The following is a 17,322-nucleotide window of genomic DNA, read 5'->3' on the forward strand; positions in this document are numbered from 1 at the left end:
TTCTTTGCGTGCAGTCAGCTGCTACTGGTGTTGCTAGTTGTGACTGCTGATAACAGATGCCGTAGCAATCAATTCATGGAGTGAGTTGTATGTTTTGCGATAGTCTGTCTCTGACAAGCAAGCACAGGTGACATAGGTGCGAACACAGGAAGCTTGCAGACCCTCGCTGCCTGCAGACACCGAGCAGCCACACTAGGAGGGCGGCCTAAGCCGTTGGCGAAATGTGCTCATTCGCTTTGGCGCGACGTCGAACTATAAATAATGCTGTCACTAGCGTGAGCGTCGTGGAAAGTCGGAAAAGTCGGCTGCGAGGATGAGTGCCAAGTTTGGGGAGCGTTTCGTAGTATGCGCAGTGCAATGGAGACGCGGAAACTTGTTGTGGCCCAGTGTTTTGCAGTTGGACGACAAGATTGGTACACAGTAGTAAAGAGCGAGGCACTGAGTTGGCATGAATAACTGAGTGCACAATGGGGCTCGAGATGTGTTTGTTACCTCAGGTACAGTATGATTGTCGACAAGGAGTGAAAACGGAGATATTTGTGACGGCTCTTTCCATTTAAGACGTTAAAAACAGACGGAATTTGCATTTGTAATACCAGAGCATCGAAACTACTTGGAACTTTTGTGTATATGAACGGGTCCGCGCCTTTGTACTCTGCTCCCTTCACCGCTACAAACCAACCAACCATCGTGTCCGTGCGCATTTGAGTCGCAAAGAATGGGGAATAGCGCAGTTTGCTCGTGCATGGGGCGTAGCTCAGTTGGTAGAGCGTTCGCTTGGCATGTGAAAGGTGCAGGGTTCAAGCCGCGGCGCCTCCATTTTTTGTGGTCAGTGCATGGTAAGTGTTGGTCGCGGCGAACCTAAAGGCACGCAAGATGTTGCAAAGCCAGCGTCACAGACTGATATGATGTATACTGACGTAAGGAGAGCAAGATGTAAGTGTGGGGACCAGCTGTTATCGAGGTGTCATCGAGTGCAGATCTGTCTTAGGTATCGCGGCTTAACCTCATTGAAGTCTAGAGTGTGGACAACACGTTGGTCTTACTCAGAGCGGTGTCCGAATTCTATTTTCGACGTTATACGTGCCACTTTCATTGTGGCCAACTACGATTCGATACAGAATGCACGAAACCTGAAAGACACCCTAACGGATACATAGAGAGTAGTGTTTGTCTGCTGAATAATGGGAGTGCAAGGGTCTGTGTCGTCTATATGGCTGTATGTAGCACCATTAGTCTTCGGGGGGGCGGGCGTAGATCCCGTAAGATTCTCAAGCCTATGTCGGAAAAATCTGCCTTGCGCCGAGTTCACGTAAATCCCACTGCACATTCGTATTCTTTGCGTGCAGTCAGCTGCTACTGGTGTTGCTAGTTGTGACTGCTGATAACAGATGCCGTAGCAATCAATTCATGGAGTGAGTTGTATGTTTTGCGATAGTCTGTCTCTGACAAGCAAGCACAGGTGACATAGGTGCGAACACAGGAAGCTTGCAGACCCTCGCTGCCTGCAGACACCGAGCAGCCACACTAGGAGGGCGGCCTAAGCCGTTGGCGAAATGTGCTCATTCGCTTTGGCGCGACGTCGAACTATAAATAATGCTGTCACTAGCGTGAGCGTCGTGGAAAGTCGGAAAAGTCGGCTGCGAGGGTGAGTGCCAAGTTTGGGGAGCGTTTCGTAGTATGCGCAGTGCAATGGAGACGCGGAAACTTGTTGTGGCCCAGTGTTTTGCAGTTGGACGACAAGATTGGTACACAGTAGTAAAGAGCGAGGCACTGAGTTGGCATGAATAACTGAGTGCACAATGGGGCTCGAGATGTGTTTGTTACCTCAGGTACGGTATGATTGTCGACAAGGAGTGAAAACGGAGATATTTGTGACGGCTCTTTCAATTTAAGACGTTAAAAACAGACGGAATTTGCATTTGTAATACCAGAGCATCGAAACTACTTGGAACTTTTGTGTATATGAACGGGTCCGCGCCTTTGTACTCTGCTCCCTTCACCGCTACAAACCAACCAACCATCGTGTCCGTGCGCATTTGAGTCGCAAAGAATGGGGAATAGCGCAGTTTGCTCGTGCATGGGGCGTAGCTCAGTTGGTAGAGCGTTCGCTTGACATGTGAAAGGTGCAGGGTTCAAGCCGCGGCGCCTCCATTTTTTGTGGTCAGTGCATGGTAAGTGTTGGTCGCGGCGAACCTAAAGGCACGCAAGATGTTGCAAAGCCAGCGTCACAGACTGATATTTTGTATACTGACGTAAGGAGAGCAAGATGTAAGTGTGGGGACCGGCTGTTATCGAGGTGTCATCGAGTGCAGATCTGTCTTAGGTATCGCGGCTTAACCTCATTGAAGTCTAGAGGGTGGACAACACGTTGGTCTTACTCAGAGCGGTGTCCGAATTCTATTTTCGACGTTATACGTGCCACTTTCATTGTGGCCAACTACGATTCGATACAGAATGCACGAAACCTGAAAGACACCCTAACGGATACATAGAGAGTAGTGTTTGTCTGCTGAATAATGGGAGTGCAAGGGTCTGTGTCGTCTATATGGCTGTATGTAGCACCATTAGTCTTCGGGGGGGCGGGCGTAGATCCCGTAAGATTCTCAAGCCTATGTCGGAAAGATCTGCCTTGCGCCGAGTTCACGTAAATCCCACTGCACATTCGTATTCTTTGCGTGCAGTCAGCTGCTACTGGTGTTGCTAGTTGTGACTGCTGATAACAGATGCCGTAGCAATCAATTCATGGAGTGAGTTGTATGTTTTGCGATAGTCTGTCTCTGACAAGCAAGCACAGGTGACATAGGTGCGAACACAGGAAGCTTGCAGACCCTCGCTGCCTGCAGACACCGAGCAGCCACACTAGGAGGGCGGCCTAAGCCGTAGGCGAAATGTGCTCATTCGCTTTGGCGCGACGTGGAACTATAAATAATGCTGTCACTAGCGTGAGCGTCGTGGAAAGTCGGAAAAGTCGGCTGCGAGGGTGAGTGCCAAGTTTGGGGAGCGTTTCGTAGTATGCACAGTGCAATTGAGACGCGGAAACTTATTGTGGCCCAGTGTTTTGCAGTTGGACGACAAGATTGGTACACAGTAGTAAAGAGCGAGGCACTGAGTTGGCATGAATAATGGAGTGCACAATGGGGCTCGAGATGCGTTTGTTACCTCAGGTGCTGTATGTTTGTCGTCAAGGATTGAAAACGGAGCAATTTGTGACGGCTCTTTCAATTTAAGGCGTTAAAAACAGACGGAATTTGCATTTGTAATACCAGAGCATCGAAACTACTTGGGACTTTTGTGTATATGAACGGGTCCGCGCCTTTGTACTCTGCTCCCTTCACCGCTACAAACCAGCCAACCATCGTGTCCGTGCGCATCTGAGTTGCAAAGAATGGGGAATAGCGCAGTTTGTTCGTGCATGGGGCGTAGCTCAGTTGGTAGAGCGTTCGCTTGGCATGTGAAAGGTCCAGGGTTCAAGGCGCGGCGCCTCCTTTTTTTGTGGTCAGTGCATGGTAAGTGTTGGTCGCAGCGAACCTAAAGGCAAGCAAGATGTTGCAAAGCCAGCGTCACATACTGATATGATGTATACTGACGTAAGGAGAGCAAGATGTAAGTGTGGGGACCGGCTGTTATCGAGGTGTCATCGAGTGCAGATCTGTCTTAGGTATCGCGGCTTAACCTCATTGAAGTCTAGAGGGTGGACAACACGTTGGTCTTACTCAGAGCGGTGTCCGAATTCTATTTTCGACGTTATACGTGCCACTTTCATTGTGGCCAACTACGATTCGATACAGAATGCACGAGACCTGAAAGACACCCTAACGGATACATAGAGAGTAGTGTTTGTCTGCTGAATAATGGGAGTGCAAGGGTCTGTGTCGTCTATATGGCTGTATGTAGCACCATTAGTCTTCGGGGGGCGGGCGTAGCTCAGATGGTAGAGCGCTCGCTTAGTATTTTTAACACACCTACATGCGCACCTTGATATGCAAGTGGAATAATTCACAACCAGCAGATGTGTCTAGGAAGATACAAGCGAATGATTAGCATCCACAATTGACAAGCGTGCTGTTATTAGTGCGCAGGAAGCACCCTCCTCCCACGCCTACACTTAATTTAGAAACAGTACAAGTGTTCCCGTAAGATTCTCAAGCCTATGTCGGAAAGATCTGCCTTGCGCCGAGTTCACGTAAATCCCACTTCACATTCGTATTCTTTGACTGCAGTCAGCTGCTACTGGTGTTGCTAGTTGTGACTGGTGATAACAGTTGCCGTAGCAATCAATTCATGGAGTGAGTTCTATGTTTTGCGATAGTCTGTCTCTGACAAGCAAGCACAGGTGACAAAAGTGCGAACACAGGGAGCTTTCAGAACCTCGCTGCCTGCAGACACCGAGCAGCCACACTAGGAGGGTGGCCTAAGCCGTAGGCGAAATGTGCTCATTCGCTTTGGCGCGACGTCGAACTATAAATAATGCTGTCACTAGCGTGAGCGTTGCGTGAGCGTCGTGGAAAGTCGGAAAAGTCGGCTGCGAGGGTTAGTGCCAAGTTTGGGGAGCGTTTCGTAGTATGCGTAGTGCAATGGAGACGCGGAAACTTGTTGTGGCCCAGTGTTTTGCAGTTGGACGACAAGATTGGTACACAGTAGTAAAGAGCGAGGCACTGAGTTGGCATGAATAACTGAGTGCACAATGGTGCTCGAGAAGTGTTTGTTACCTCAGGTACGGTATGATTGTCGACAAGGAGTGAAAACGGAGCAATTTGTGACGGCTCTTTCAATTTAAGACGTTAAAAACAGACGGAATTTGCATTTCTAATACCAGAGCATCGAAACTACTTGGAACTTTTGTGTATATGAACGGGTCCGCGCCTTTGTACTCTGCTCCCTTCACCGCTACAAACCAACCAACCATCGTGTCCGAGCGCAGCTGAGTCGCAAAGAATGGGGAATAGCGCAGCTTGCTTGTGCATGGGGTGTAGATCAGTTGGTAGAGCGTCCGCTTCGCATGTGAAAGGTCCAGGGTTCAAGCCGCGGCGCCTACATTTTTTGTGGTCAGTGCATGGTAAGTGTTGGTCGCGGCGAACCTAAAGGCACGCAAGATGTTGCAAAGCCAGCGTCACAGACTGATATGATGTATACTGACGTAAGCAGAGCAAGATGTAAGTGTGGGGACCGGCTGTTATCGAGGTGTCATCGAGTGCAGATCTGTCTTAGGTATCGCGGCATAACCTCATTGAAGTCTAGAGGGTGGACAACACGTTGGTCTTACTCAGAGCGGTGTCCGAATTCTATTTTCGACGTTATACGTGCCACTTTCATTGTGGCCAACTACGATTCGATACAGAATGCACGAAACCTGAAAGACACCCTAACGGATACATAGAGAGTAGTGTTTGTCTGCTGAATAATGGGAGTGCAAGGGTCTGTGTCGTCTATATGGCTGTATGTAGCACCATTAGTCTTCGGGGGGGCGGGCGTAGATCCCGTAATATTCTCAAGCCTATGTCGGAAAGATCTGCCTTGCGCCGAGTTCACGTAAATCCCACTGCACATTCGTATTCTTTGCGTGCAGTCAGCTGCTACTGGTGTTGCTAGTTGTGACTGCTGATAACAGATGCCGTAGCAATCAATTCATGGAGTGAGTTGTATGTTTTGCGATAGTCTGTCTCTGACAAGCAAGCACAGGTGACATAGGTGCGAACACAGGAAGCTTGCAGACCCTCGCTGCCTGCAGACACCGAGCAGCCACACTAGGAGGGCGGCCTAAGCCGTAGGCGAAATGTGCTCATTCGCTTTGGCGCGACGTCGAACTATAAATAATGCTGTCACTAGCGTGAGCGTCGTGGAAAGTCGGAAAAGTCGGCTGCGAGGGTGAGTGCCAAGTTTGGGGAGCGTTTCGTAGTATGCGCAGTGCAATGGAGACGCGGAAACTTGTTGTGGCCCAGTGTTTTGCAGTTGGACGACAAGATTGGTACACAGTAGTAAAGAGCGAGGCACTGAGTTGGCATGAATAACTGAGTGCACAATGGGGCTCGAGAAGTGTTTGTTACCTCAGGTACGGTATGATTGTCGACAAGGAGTGAAAACGGAGCAATTTGTGACGGTTCTTTCAATTTAAGACGTTAAAAACAGACGGAATTTGCATTTGTAATACTAGAGCATCGAAACTACTTGGAACTTTTGTGTATATGAACGGGTCCGCGCCTTTGTACTCTGCTCCCTTCACCGCTACAAACCAACCAACCATCGTGTCCGAGCGCATCTGAGTCGCAAAGAATGGGGAATAGCGCACTTTGCTCGTGCATGGAGCGTAGATCAGTTGGTAGAGCGTCTGCTTCGCATGTGAAAGGTCCAGGGTTCAAGCCGCGGCGCCTCCATTTTTTGTGGTCAGTGCATGGTAAGTGTTGGTCGAGGCGAACCTAAAGGCACGCAAGATGTTGCAAAGCCAGCGTCACAGACTGATATGATGTATACTGACGTAAGGAGAGCAAGATGTAAGTGTGGGGACCGGCTGCTATCGAGGTGTCAACGAGTGCAGATCTGTCTTAGGTATCGCGGCTTAACCTCATTGAAGTCTAGAGGGTGGACAACACGTTGGTCTTACTCAGAGCGGTGTCCGAATTCTATTTTCGACGTTATACGTGCCACTTTCATTGTGGCCAACTACGATTCGATACAGAATGCACGAAACCTGAAAGACACCCTAACGGATACATAGAGAGTAGTGTTTGTCTGCTGAATAATGGGAGTGCAAGGGTCTGTGTCGCCTATATGGCTGTATGTAGCACCATTACTCTTCGGGGGGGCGGGGGGGGGGGCGTAGCTCAGATGGTAGAGCGCTCGCTTAGTATGCGAGAGGTACTGGGATCAATACCCAGTGCCTCCAGAATTTTTAACACACCTACATGCGCACCTTGCCATGCAAGTGGAATAATTCACAACCAGCAGAAGTGTCTAGGAAGATACAAGCGAATGATTAGCATCCACAATTGACAAGCGTGCTGTTATTAGTGCGCAGGAAGCACCCTCCTCGCACGCCTACACTTAATTTAGAAACAGTACAAGTGTTCCCGTAAGATTCTCAAGCCTATCTCGTAAAGATCTGCCTTGCGCTGAGTTCACGTAAATCCCACTGCACATTCCTATTCTTTGCGTGCAGTCAGCTGCTACTGGTGTTGCTAGTTGTGACTGCTGATAACAGATGCCGTAGCAATCAATTCATGGAGTGAGTTGTATGTTTTGCGATAGTCTGTCTCTGACAAGCAAGCACAGGTGACATAGGTGCGAACACAGGAAGCTTGCAGACCCTCGCTGCCTGCAGACACCGAGCAGCCACACTAGGAGGGCGGCCTAAGCCGTAGGCGAAATGTGCTCATTCGCTTTGGCGCGACGTCGAACTATAAATAATGCTGTCACTAGCGTGAGCGTCGTGGAAAGTTGGAAAAGTCGGCTGCGAGGGTGAGTGCCAAGTTTGGGGAGCGTTTCGTAGTATGCACAGTGCAATTGAGACGCGGAAACTTATTGTGGCCCAGTGTTTTGCAGTTGGACGACAAGATTGGTACACAGTAGTAAAGAGCGAGGCACTGAGTTGGCATGAATAATGGAGTGCACAATGGGGCTCGAGATGTGTTTGTTACCTCAGGTGCTGTATGATTGTCGTCAAGGAGTGAAAACGGAGCAATTTGTGACGGCTCTTTCAATTTAAGGCGTTAAAAACAGACGGAATTTGCATTTGTAATACCAGAGCATCGAAACTACTTGGAACTTTTGTGTATATGAACGGGTCCGCGCCTTTGTACTCTGCTCCCTTCACCGCTACAAACCAGCCAACCATCGAGTCCGTGCGCATCTGAGTCGCAAAGAATGGGGAATAGCGCAGTTTGCTCGTGCATGGGGCGTAGCTCAGTTGGTAGAGCGTTCGCTTGGCATGTGAAAGGTCCAGGGTTCAAGCTGCGGCGCCTCCATTTTTTGTGGTCAGTGCATGGTAAGTGTTGGTCGCGGCGAACCTAAAGGCAAGCAAGATGTTGCAAAGCCAGCGTCACATACTGATATGATGTATACTGACGTAAGGAGAGCAAGATGTAAGTGTGGGGACCGGCTGTTATCGAGGTGTCATCGAGTGCAGATCTGTCTTACGTATCGCGGCTTAACCACATTGAAGTCTAGAGGGTGGACAACACGTTGGTCTTACTCAGAGCGGTGTCCGAATTCTATTTTCGACGTTATACGTGCCACTTTCATTGTGGCCAACTACGATTCGATACAGAATGCACGAAACCTGAAAGACACCCTAACGGATACATAGAGAGTAGTGTTTGTCTGCTGAATAATGGGAGTGCAAGGGTCTGTGTCGTCTATATGGCTGTATGTAGCACCATTAGTCTTCGGGGGGCGGGCGTAGCTCAGATGGTAGAGCGCTCGCTTAGTATGCGAGAGGTACTGGGATCAATACCCAGTGCCTCCAGAATTTTTAACACACCTACATGCGCACCTTGCCATGCAAGTGGAATAATTCACAACCAGCAGAAGTGTCTAGGAAGATACAAGCGAATGATTAGCATCCACAATTGACAAGCGTGCTGTTATTAGTGCGCAGGAAGCACCCTCCTCGCACGCCTACACTTAATTTAGAAACAGTACAAGTGTTCCCGTAAGATTCTCAAGCCTATCTCGTAAAGATCTGCCTTGCGCTGAGTTCACGTAAATCCCACTGCACATTCCTATTCTTTGCGTGCAGTCAGCTGCTACTGGTGTTGCTAGTTGTGACTGCTGATAACAGATGCCGTAGCAATCAATTCATGGAGTGAGTTGTATGTTTTGCGATAGTCTGTCTCTGACAAGCAAGCACAGGTGACATAGGTGCGAACACAGGAAGCTTGCAGACCCTCGCTGCCTGCAGACACCGAGCAGCCACACTAGGAGGGCGGCCTAAGCCGTAGGCGAAATGTGCTCATTCGCTTTGGCGCGACGTCGAACTATAAATAATGCTGTCACTAGCGTGAGCGTTGCGTGAGCGTCGTGGAAAGTTGGATAAGTCGGCTGCGAGGGTGAGTGCCAAGTTTGGGGAGCGTTTCGTAGTATGCACAGTGCAATTGAGACGCGGAAACTTATTGTGGCCCAGTGTTTTGCAGTTGGACGACAAGATTGGTACACAGTAGTAAAGAGCGAGGCACTGAGTTGGCATGAATAATGGAGTGCACAATGGGGCTCGAGATGTGTTTGTTACCTCAGGTGCTGTATGATTGTCGTCAAGGAGTGAAAACGGAGCAATTTGTGACGGCTCTTTCAATTTAAGGCGTTAAAAACAGACGGAATTTGCATTTGTAATACCAGAGCATCGAAACTACTTGGAACTTTTGTGTATATGAACGGGTCCGCGCCTTTGTACTCTGCTCCCTTCACCGCTACAAACCAGCCAACCATCGAGTCCGTGCGCATCTGAGTCTCAAAGAATGGGGAATAGCGCAGTTTGCTCGTGCATGGGGCGTAGCTCAGTTGGTAGAGCGTTCGCTTGGCATGTGAAAGGTCCAGGGTTCAAGGCGCGGCGCCTCCATTTTTTGTGGTCAGTGCATGGTAAGTGTTGGTCGCGGCGAACCTAAAGGCAAGCAAGATGTTGCAAAGCCAGCGTCACATACTGATATGATGTATACTGACGTAAGGAGAGCAAGATGTAAGTGTGGGGACCGGCTGTTATCGAGGTGTCATCGAGTGCAGATCTGTCTTAGGTATCGCGGCTTAACCTCATTGAAGTCTAGAGGGTGGACAACACGTTGGTCTTACTCAGAGCGGTGTCCGAATTCTATTTTCGACGTTATACGTGCCACTTTCATTGTGGCCAACTACGATTCGATACAGAATGCACGAAACCTGAAAGACACCCTAACGGATACATAGAGAGTAGTGTTTGTCTGCTGAATAATGGGAGTGCAAGGGTCTGTGTCGTCTATATGGCTGTATGTAGCACCATTAGTCTTCGGGGGGCGGGCGTAGCTCAGATGGTAGAGCGCTCGCTTAGTATGCGAGAGGTACTGGGATCAATACCCAGTGCCTCCAGAATTTTTAACACACCTACATGCGCACCTTGCCATGCAAGTGGAATAATTCACAACCAGCAGAAGTGTCTAGGAAGATACAAGCGAATGATTAGCATCCACAATTGACAAGCGTGCTGTTATTAGTGCGCAGGAAGCACCCTCCTCCCACGCCTACACTTAATTTAGAAACAGTACAAGTGTTCCCGTAAGATTCTCAAGCCTATGTCGTAAAGATCTGAATTGCGCTGAGTTCACGTAAATCCCACTGCACATTCCTATTCTTTGCGTGCAGTCAGCTGCTACTGCTGTTGCTAGTTGTGTCTGCTGATAACAGATGCCGTAGCAATCAATTCATGGAGTGAGTTGTATGTTTTGCGATAGTCTGTCTCTGACAAGCAAGCACAGGTGACATAGGTGCGAACACAGGAAGCTTGCAGACCCTCGCTGCCTGCAGACACCGAGCAGCCACACTAGGAGGGCAGCCTAAGCCGTAGGCGAAATGTGCTCATTCGCTTTGGCGCGACGTCGAACTATAAATAATGCTGTCACTAGCGTGAGCGTTGCGTGAGCGTCGTGGAAAGTTGGAAAAGTCGGCTGCGAGGGTGAGTGCCAAGTTTGGGGAGCGTTTCGTAGTATGCACAGTGCAATTGAGACGCGGAAACTTATTGTGGCCCAGTGTTTTGCAGTTGGACGACAAGATTGGTACACAGTAGTAAAGAGCGAGGCACTGAGTTGGCATGAATAATGGAGTGCACAATGGGGCTCGAGATGTGTTTGTTACCTCAGGTGCTGTATGATTGTCGTCAAGGAGTGAAAACGGAGCAATTTGTGACGGCTCTTTCAATTTCAGGCGTTAAAAACAGACGGAATTTGCATTTGTAATACCAGAGCATCGAAACTACTTGGAACTTTTGTGTATAAGAACGGGTCCGCGCCTTTGTACTCTGCTCCCTTCACCGCTACATACCAACCAAGCATCGTGTCCGTGCGCATCTGAGTCGCAAAGAATGGGGAATAGCGCAGTTTGCTCGTGCATGGGGCGTAGCTCAGTTGGTAGAGCGTTCGCTTGGCATGTGAAAGGGCCAGGGTTCAAGCCGCGGCGCCTCCATTTTTTGTGGTCAGTGCATGGTAAGTGTTGGTCGCGGCGAACCTAAAGGCAAGCAAGATGTTGCAAAGCCAGCGTCACATACTGATATGATGTATACTGACGTAAGGAGAGCAAGATGTAAGTGTGGGGACCGGCTGTTATCGAGGTGTCATCGAGTGCAGATCTGTCTTAGGTATCGCGGCTTAACCTCATTGAAGTCTAGAGGGTGGACAACACGTTGATCTTACTCAGAGCGGTGTCCGAATTCTATTTTCGACGTTATACGTGCCACTTTCATTGTGGCCAACTACGATTCGATACAGAATGCACGAAACCTGAAAGACACCTTAACGGATACATAGAGAGTAGTGTTTGTCTGCTGAATAATGGGAGTGCAAGGGTCTGTGTCGCCTATATGGCTGTATGTAGCACCATAAGTCTTCGGCGGGGACGGGCGTAGCTCAGATGGTAGAGCGCTCGCTTAGTATGCGAGAGGTACTGGGATCAATACCCAGTGCCTCCAGAATTTTTAACACACCTTCATGCGCACCTTGCCATGCAAGTGAAATAATTCACAACCAGCAATGTGTCTAGGAAGATACAAGCGAATGATTAGCATCCACAATTGACAAGCGTGCTGTTATTAGTGCGCAGGAAGCACCCTCCTCCCACGCCTACACTTAATTTAGAAACAGTACAAGTGTTCCTGTAAGATTCTCAAGCCTATGTCGTAAAGATCTGCCTTGCGCTGAGTTCACGTAAATCCCACTGCACATTCCTATTCTTTGCGTGCATTCAGCTGCTACTGGTGTTGCTAGTTGTGACTGCTGATAACAGATGCCGTAGCAATCAATTCATGGAGTGAGTTGTATGTTTTGCGATAGTCTGTCTCTGACAAGCAAGCACAGGTGACATAGGTGCGAACACAGGAAGCTTGCAGACCCTCGCTGCCTGCAGACACCGAGCAGCCACACTAGGAGGGCGGCCTAAGCCGTAGGCGAAATGTGCTCATTCGCTTTGGCGCGACGTCGAACTATAAATAATGCTGTCACTAGCGTGAGCGTTGCGTGAGCGTCGTGGAAAGTTGGAAAAGTCGGCTGCGAGGGTGAGTGGCAAGTTTGGGGAGCGTTTCGTAGTATGCACAGTGCAATTGAGACGCGGAAACTTATTGTGGCCCAGTGTTTTGCAGTTGGACGACAAGATTGGTACACAGTAGTAAAGAGCGAGGCACTGAGTTGGCATGAATAATGGAGTGCACAATGGGGCTCGAGATGTGTTTGTTACCTCAGGTGCTGTATGATTGTCGTCAAGGAGTGAAAACGGAGCAATTTGTGACGGCTCTTTCAATTTAAGGCGTTAAAAACAGACGGAATTTGCATTTGTAATACCAGAGCATCGAAACTACTTGGAACTTGTGTGTATATGAACGGGTCCGCGCCTTTGTACTCTGCTCCCTTCACCGCTACAAACCAGCCAACCATCGTGTCCGTGCGCATCTGAGTCGCAAAGAATGGGGAATAGCGCAGTTTGCTCGTGCATGGGGCGTAGCTCAGTTGGTAGAGCGTTCGCTTGGCATGTGAAAGGTGCAGGGTTCAAGCCGCGGCGCCTCAATTTTTTGTGGTCAGTGCATGGTAAGTGTTGGTCGCGGCGAACCTAAAGGCACGCAAGATGTTGCAAAGCCAGCGTCACATACTGATATGATGTATACTGACGTAAGGAGAGCAAGATGTAAGTGTGGGGACCGGCTGTTATCGAGGTGTCATCGAGTGCAGATCTGTCTTAGGTATCGCGGCTTAACCTCATTGAAGTCTAGAGGGTGGACAACACGTTGGTCTTACTCAGAGCGGTGTCCGAATTCTATTTTCGACGTTATACGTGCCACTTTCATTGTGGCCAACTACGATTCGATACAGAATGCACGAGACCTGAAAGACACCCTAACGGATACATAGAGAGTAGTGTTTGTCTGCTGTTAATGGGAGTGCAAGGGTCTGTGTCGTCTATATGGCTGTATGTAGCACGTTTAGTCTTCGGGGGGGCGGGCGTAGCTCAGATGGTAGAGCGTTCGCTTAGTATGCGAGAGGTACTGGGATCAGTACCCAGTGCCTCCAGATTTTTTAACACACCTACATGCGCACCTTGCCATGCAAGTGGAATAATTCACAACCAGCAGAAGTGTCTAGGAAGATACAAGCGAATGATTAGCATCCACAATTGACAAGCGTGCTGTTATTAGTGCGCAGGAAGCACCCTCCTCCCACGCCTACACTTAATTTAGAAACAGTACAAGTGTTCCCGTAAGATTCTCAAGCCTGTGTCGTAAAGATCTGCCTTGCGCTGAGTTCACGTAAATCCCACTGCACATTCCTATTCTTTGCGTGCAGTCAGCTGCTACTGGTGTTGCCAGTTGTGACTGCTGTTAACAGATGCCGTAGCAATCAATTCATGGAGTGAGTTGTATGTTTTGCGATAGTCTGTCTCTGACAAGTAAGCACAGGTGACATAGGTGCGAACACAGGAAGCTTGCAGACCCTCGCTGCCTGCAGACACCGAGCAGCCACACTAGGAGGGCGGCAAAGCCGTAGGCGAAATGTGCTCATTCGCTTTGGCGCGACGTCGAACTAGAAATAATGCTGTCACTAGCGTGAGCGTTGCGTGAGCGTCGTGGAAAATCGGAAAAGGCGGCTGCGAGGGTGAGTGCCAAGTTTGGGGAGCGTTTCGTAGTATGCGCATTGCAATGGAGACGTGGAAACTTGTTGTGGCCCAGTGTTTTGCAGTTGGACGACAAGATTAGTACACAGTAGTAAAGAGCGAGGCACTGAGTTGGCATGAATAATGGAGTGCACAATGGGGCTCGAGATGTGTTTGTTACCTCAGGTGCTGTATTATTGTCGTCAAGGAGTGAAAACGGAGCAATTTGTGACGGCTCATTCAATTTAAGACGTTAAAAACAGACGGAATTTGCATTTGTAATACCAGAGCATCGAAACTACTTGGAACTTTTGTGTATATGAACGGGTCCGCGCCTTTGTACTCTGCTCCCTTCACCGCTACAAACCAACCAACCATCGTGTCCGTGCGCATCTGAGTCGCAAAGAATGGGGAATAGCGCAGTTTGCTCGTGCCTGGGGCGTAGCTCAGTTGGTAGAGCGTTCGCTTGGCATGTGAAAGGTCCAGGGTTCAAGCCGCGGCGCCTCCATGTTTTGTGGTCAGTGCATGGTAAGTGTTGATCGCGGCGAACCTAAAGGCACGCAAGATGTTGCAAAGCCAGCGTCACAGACTGATATGATGTATACTGACGTAAGGAGAGCAAGATGTAAGTGTGGGGACCGGCTGTTATCGAGGTGTCATCGAGTGCAGATCTGTCTTAGGTATCGCGGCTTAACCTCATTGAAGTCTAGAGGGTGGACAACACGTTGGTCTTTTTCAGAGCGGTGTCCGAATTCTATTTTCGACGTTATACGTGCCACTTTCATTGTGGCCAACTACGATTCGATACAGAATGCACGAAAACTGAAAGACACCCTAACGGATACATAGAGAGTAGTGTTTGTCTGCAGAATAATGGGAGTGCAAGGGTCTGTGTCGTCTATATGGCTGTATGTAGCACCATTAGTCTTCGGGGGGGCGGGCGTAGCTCAGATGGTGGAGCGCTCGCTTAGTATGCGAGAGGTACTGGCATCAATACCCAGTGCCTCCAGAATTTTTAACACACCTACATGCGCACCTTGCCATGCAAGTGGAATAATTCACAACCAGCAGATGTGTCTAGGAAGATACAAGCGAATGATTAGCATCCACAATTGACAAGCGTGCTGTTATTAGTGCGCAGGAAGCACCCTCCTCCCACGCCTACACTTAATTTAGAAACAGTACAAGTGTTCCCGTAAGATTCTCAAGCCTATGTCGTAAAGATCTGCCTTGCGCTGAGTTCACGTAAATCCCACTGCACATTCCTATTCTTTGCGTGCAGTCAGCTGCTACTGGTGTTGCTAGTTGTGACTGCTGATAACAGATGCCGTAGCAATCAATTCATGGAGTGAGTTGTATGTTTTGCGATAGTCTGTCTCTGACAAGCAAGCACAGGTGACATAGGTGCGAACACAGGAAGCTTGCAGACCCTCGCTGCCTGCAGACACCGAGTAGCCACACTAGGAGGGCGGCCTAAGCCGTAGGCGAAATGTGCTCATTCGCTTTGGCGCGACGTCGAACTATAAATAATGCTGTCACTAGCGTGAGCGTTGCGTGAGCGTCGTGGAAAATTGGAAAAGTCGACTGCGAGGGTGAGTGCCAAGTTTGGGGAGCGTTTCGTAGTATGCGCAGTGCAATGGAGACGTGGAAACTTGTTGTGGCCCAGTGTTTTGCAGTTGGACGACAAGATTGGTACACAGTAGTAAAGAGCGAGGCACTGAGTTGGCATGAATAACTGAGTGCACAATGGGGCTCGAGATGTGTTTGTTACCTCAGGTGCTGTATGATTGTCGTCAAGGAGTGAAAACGGAGCAATTTGTGACGGCTCTTTCAATTTAAGACGTTAAAAACAGACGGAATTTGCATTTGTAATACCAGAGCATCGAAACTACTTGGAAATTTTGTGTATATGAACGGGTCCGCGCCTTTGTACTCTGCTCCCTTCACCGCTACAAACCAACCAACCATCGTGTCCGTGCGCATCTGAGTCGCAAAGAATGGGGAATAGCGCAGTTTGCTCGTGCCTGGGGCGTAGCTCAGTTGGTAGAGCGTTCGCTTGGCATGTGAACAGTCCAGGGTTCAAGCCGCGGCGCCTCCATATTTTGTGGTCAGTGCATGGTAAGTGTTGATCGCGGCGAACCTAAAGGCACGCAAGATGTTGCAAAGCCAGCGTCACAGACTGATATGATGTATACTGACGTAAGGAGAGCAAGATGTAAGTGTGGGGACCGGCTGTTATCGAGGTGTCATCGAGTGCAGATCTGTCTTAGGTATCGCGGCTTAACCTCATTGAAGTCTAGAGGGTGGACAACACGTTGGTCTTACTCAGAGCGGTGTCCGAATTCTATTTTCGACGTTATACGTGCCACTTTCATTGTGGCCAACTACGATTCCATACATAATGCACGAAACCCGAAAGACACCCTAACGGATACATAGAGAGTAGTGTTTGTCTGCTGAATAATGGGAGTGCAAGGGTCTGTGTCGTCTATATGGCTGTATGTAGCACCATTAGATTTCGGGGGGGGGGGGGGGGGGGGGCGGGCGTAGCTCAGATGGTAGAGCGCTCGCCTAGTATGCGAGAGGTACTGGGATCAATACCCAGTGCCTCCAGAATTTTTAACACACCTACATGCGCACCTTGCCATGCAAGTGGAATAATTCACAACCAGCAGATGTGTCTAGGAAGATACAAGCGAATGATTAGCATCCACAATTGACAAGCGTGCTGTTATTAGTGCGCAGGAAGCACCCTCCTCCCACGCCTACACTTAATTTAGAAACAGTACAAGTGTTCCCGTAAGATTCTCAAGCCTATGTCGGAAAGATCTGCCTTGCGCTGAGTTCACGTAAATCCCACTGCACATTCCTATTCTTTGCATGCAGTCAGCTGCTACTGGTGTTGCTAGTTGTGACTGCTGATAACAGATGCCGTAGCAATCAATTCATGGAGTGAGTTGTATGTTTTGCGATAGTCTGTCTCTGACAAGCAAGCACAGGTGCCATAGGTGCGAACACAGGAAGCTTGCAGACCCTCGCTGCCTGCAGAAACCGAGCAGCCACACTAGGAGGGCGGCCTAAGCCGTAGGCGATATGTGCTCATTCGCTTTGGCGCGACGTCGAACTATAAATAATGCTGTCACTAGCGTGAGCGTTGCGTGAGCGTCGTGGAAAGACGGAAAATTCGGCTGCGAGGGTGAGTGCCAAGTTTGGGGCGCGTTTCGTAGTATGCGCAGTGCAATGGAGACGCGGAAACTTATTGTGGCCCAGTGTTTTGCAGTTGGACGACAAGATTGGTACACAGTAGTAAAGAGCGAGGCACTGAGTTGGCATGAATAATGGAGTGCACAATGGGGCTCGAGATGTGTTTGTTACCTCAGGTGCTGTATGATTGTCGTCAAGGAGTGAAAACGGAGCAATTTGTGACGGCTCTTTCAATTTAAGACGTTAAAAACAGACGGAATTTGCATTTGTAATACCAGAGCATCGAAACTACTTGGAACTTTTGTGTAT

General features: G+C 49.2%; 2 non-coding genes across 2 annotated transcripts; both read left to right on the forward strand.

The window, feature by feature from the left end:
* The first annotated feature begins 6,810 nt into the window (after window positions 1-6,810).
* Window positions 6,811-6,883, forward strand: Trnat-agu (transfer RNA threonine (anticodon AGU)). Its single transcript has one exon. It is a non-coding gene; the product is annotated as a tRNA-Thr (tRNA).
* Window positions 6,884-12,656: 5,773 nt separating this feature from the next.
* Trnaa-ggc (transfer RNA alanine (anticodon GGC)) lies at window positions 12,657-12,729 on the forward strand. Its single transcript has one exon. It is a non-coding gene; the product is annotated as a tRNA-Ala (tRNA).
* Window positions 12,730-17,322: the final 4,593 nt, after the last annotated feature.

This window comes from Schistocerca gregaria, chromosome 9 (assembly GCF_023897955.1).
Source record: "Schistocerca gregaria isolate iqSchGreg1 chromosome 9, iqSchGreg1.2, whole genome shotgun sequence".
In the NCBI taxonomy this organism is placed as follows: Eukaryota; Metazoa; Arthropoda; class Insecta; order Orthoptera; family Acrididae; genus Schistocerca; species Schistocerca gregaria.